The sequence below is a fragment of the Neltuma alba genome, unplaced genomic scaffold (assembly GCF_004799145.2).
Source record: "Neltuma alba isolate B1F8T4 unplaced genomic scaffold, ASM479914v2 tig00010128_pilon, whole genome shotgun sequence".
Taxonomy (NCBI): domain Eukaryota; kingdom Viridiplantae; phylum Streptophyta; class Magnoliopsida; order Fabales; family Fabaceae; genus Neltuma; species Neltuma alba.
The window spans coordinates 1,813,086-1,817,215 of record NW_021635079.1 but is presented as its reverse complement, the minus strand read 5'-3'; the positions used below and the strand labels follow the sequence as shown (position 1 = coordinate 1,817,215).

The window sequence follows — 4,130 nt, the reverse complement described above, 5'->3', positions numbered from 1 at the left end:
TTTAATAAATAGGGGCATTTATGGCTTTTTGCTTGACTTTCAAAATTCTATTTTAGAATTTTATACTTTTTAAGAACTATGTTAATTCAAGCATCTTTTAAGGGATTTCATATTTTTGATGTTCTTTTATTGTCATTTTTGCTATTTTTATTTTTTAATTTTTAAATAATAAAAAATAAATCTCATAAATTTCAAATTTAAGTTAGAATCAAAGCTCTATAATATAAAAATATTCTTTTATAAAAAAAAAGAAAAACTAGGAGAAAGTCGTCCATTATTATTACTCCTCCAATCCTAAATATAAGATCTATTCTGTAGTGTAATTTACATTATAAAATGGGTCTTATATTTAGAATGAATGGAGTATTATATTTTTTTTTAAGAATAATCTACATTAAATTGAATACTTTGTGTGTAAAAAATTTGTAAAGTATTAATTAGGGGTGTTCACTTATATCTCGTCTTGGTTCTAATCATTTTAGGATGGGACAGTTTCATCACCGAAAATTTGGGACAGAACAAAAATTGATGGGACGGGATGTCCGGTCCCAGTTTAGTGTTGATATATTCTCTTTTTTATTTTTTTAAATTTATTTTACTTTATTATTAATATAATAATATTATAACTTCTATGATTATATTGTCTACAATTTAAGATTTTTTTTCATATCGATTATATGATTTTTTTTCAGAAATATCTAAATTTATATATTTTCTATCTTTCAAAAAGAACATTTTTCTTTATTAATTTTTTATCATTGTCAATTTTAAGTCAATTTTTATCTTTTTTTAATATAATGTTTACTATGAGTTTTTATACTTTAAATACATTTAGTTTGAAAAAAATTAAAAAAAAAAAAATTAAATGGGATGTTCCTGTCCCATCGCAAACGAGATGGAACACCATTAGAACGAGACAAGACACGAGATAGAAAAGCCGTCTCGCGAGAATGAGATTAGGATGTCCCATGAACACCCTGGTATTAATATATTCTACTTGTAAATATTTATTATGTCATCTTCTCCAATAAATTTTTGATAAGAGCATTTTTCCGAATTTAACCTAAAAATATTAACACACATAACATAAATTAATTTTGGACACAGGTGATTCTTATGATTATGAGAATTGCTGCTGTAACGAGGGTACAGGATAGATAATAAACTAAACAACAACTCTGTACATCTTATTAATAATCGAACATTTGACCTTAGTCCCAGGTTATGAAGAAACTCTTGACCTATTTCCTCTAACGTCTCAATTAGTCTCAATATTGCCACAGTGAGACCTCAGTATCTGCCTCCACGTCATCCCAGCTCCACCCATACGGCCTAAGAGGGGGGTGGCGATCGGAGCGGCTCCTCCGCCATACTCACTATCAAATGACGGAGCTCGTCCAATCTCGTTGACACAGCTGGATTTTGATAAATATACGTCGCTTCGTCTTCTTCACAATAATCCTGTACATTCGGAGCATCTCGATGACTTCCTCGTCGGCCGTTGTACTACTGAGACTGCAAACTTCAAAATCATCACCACTCCTGCCGAATTCCTCAGCAGCCAGAGCCGCCACCCGTCTGATCTCCGCCGCATTGGTTGATTCCGGTAGAGGCAACCGCAAGCTGAGTCAGCGAAATTCAGGCAAGCCGATTTACCACGAAGAGCCAGAGCCGCCACGTCATGAGCACGAGCGGCCATCTCCACCGTGGAATATGTTCCGAGCCAAATCCTGGTGTTACCGTTCGGCACACGAACCTCGCAAACCCACTTGTCTTTGTTCCTCCGTCGCACTCCTCTGTACACGGGATGCCTCGTCTCCTTGAAAACCCTCCGTCCCGCTCGCTTCTTGGGTCGCTCCGACGCCAGTAACAGTTTCGGCTCCCTGCTCAACGAGCTCACCTCCAACCAAGAAGAGGAGGAAGAAGAAGAGGAAGAAGCGTCGAATGTGTCTTCTCTGAGAAATTCCATTGTATTTGGATGAGATGTGAGATGTGAGATGTGAGAGTAAGTACAAAGCAGATGTGTTGTGCTGGGGGGGAGAGGGTAGAGAGATGGGAAGCAAGGGGTTATATATGGTTTGGGTTTAAGGATGGACAAGGTGGGGCCCACTAGGGGTTTGCCTACGATGAGGACGCGGACACGGAAACGGTGGAGACATTTAGAGCTGGCTCCCACGGTTACCACTTGCTTTGCTCAGCTTAGCTACTTCTAGTCCTATCGTTGATATCTTAGATTCCGGCCACGTGGTCTAAATTCATTGATTCTCTTTTTGCTTTTGTGGCGAGCCCAAATTCATTGATTCTGTAGTCACGATATTTATCCATGTGATGGAACAAACTTTGAAGTTAGATTAATTATTTTAAGAGGCATATTTTATTATTGGACCCCTCTCATAAAAAATAATTTTGTAGATTTTTTCAAGCTTAAGGTTACAAGAAATTTGAAGAAATTTTAAAAAAGATAGAGTCAATATAAATTTCTAATGTTCAGTTACTTCATTTTGCATGAAGAATGCAATATAATGGATATGAAAAATGGGATTTAATTAAAAAAAGTCTTTATATTCCTAAATTAATGATGGTATTCATTTTATATATAAAAAGTATTATTTTTTTTAGGGAAAATTAATCTTTTAGTCCTTCAACTTTTAATTCATTTATAACTTAATTTCTCAGCTATGATTTGTTGTGACTCAATCCCTAAACTTTTGACTCACCTGTAACTCAGTCTCTTGTCTTTTTATTTTTTAAAAACATAATCCTTCTCAACCATTTGGCAGTCCAACTCATAACTCATCCCTCCTACGTGTAGAAAAACGTTATTGACGGTGTTAATAATTGCTGATGTGCCTGCCAAATCAGATACCCATGGAATTTGTATGAAATTAAAAAAAAAAGTTTTCAGTTAGGGCACATTTGCCACTAAATGAGACTGAACAAAGACGAGAACATGCGAGGCGATCAAGACGCGCTGCAGATGTGACGGAGAAGAAGGGTAAAGCAAAGACGCAGCGAAGAAGACCAAACCGGAGAAGAAGAATATTTGTCATCCCATATATATTCATCATATTCGGACTTTGGCTTTATTCAGTGGTTCTCTATGCATGGCACTCTACAAGTTTAGGCGCAAATTTTATTAAACAGGGATACATTCATGTGAAGATCTGTTAAATTTTAGTGAGCACTCAACTGTTCCTGCATCATTTCTCTACAAAAAAGTAGTGTTTTTTCTTGAAACAACCATGGATGTATTTGAAACCCCACTAATTTTGGTAAAGTATCGATAATTTTTTTATCTCACAATACTGTGCACATTGATCAGTAATTTTTTTTTAACCTCAAAATATCAGTAATTTTTTTCCATCCCATAGCATGATAAAAATCGGTGCTGTGATAATTAACAATGAATGCTTGTCAAATATCATAGAACCTGGACCTTTAGTGGGAGCGGTATGTCTTCCAAGACGTGTTTCACTTTTTTCAATTATCAACACTTCCACCTGTTCAAGTTCAAAAGGATTCACAGTGCAGAGTCAAGGCATAATATAGCATTTGGTACCGTTAAACACATTCGATCAAGGCCCAGGGATTTCATTAAGATTAAACACATTCGATCAAGGGCCAGACTTCATCACTAGTCTAGGTGGGGCTTCAAAAATGCAACTGGGATTGCTCTTTTCAAATATCAAAGTCTCTGCCTATCCTATCAAAAGAAGCAAGGAATGGGATTGCTCTTTTCAAATAATGAAATTTTTGGAATGATTGCTGAACAGGAAGTTAATATGAAATAAAACTCATTTAAATTAATAGCATTAGTACATGCTACAGCTCGAGTCATAAAATAAATTCCACGCATAAATAATTGTGCCTCCATAATTTGAGATCCAGTGGCGAAACGAAACATGCAGGGGACCATAAAATTTGCTATCGCTAATGTCGAGCGTTTCTTGATTCTCTAAATTTGAATATTTTGGTAGATAATTTACCTTCAGGAAATCTGAACGAATCATTTCCATTGAAGAAGTAGAGAAGAATATTCAGATCCACTCCTCCCCGTCTGCATCAGTCGGATGAACATGAGGAGAATGAAGATGGAGAATACAAACACAAGGAGAAAGAAGATGGAGGAC

At 35.7% G+C, this 4,130-nt stretch overlaps 1 pseudogene; it reads right to left on the bottom strand.

Moving 5' to 3' along the window:
- Window positions 1-1,259: 1,259 nt before the first annotated feature.
- Window positions 1,260-1,969, bottom strand: LOC114754311 (dehydration-responsive element-binding protein 1E-like; annotated as a pseudogene).
- Window positions 1,970-4,130: the final 2,161 nt, after the last annotated feature.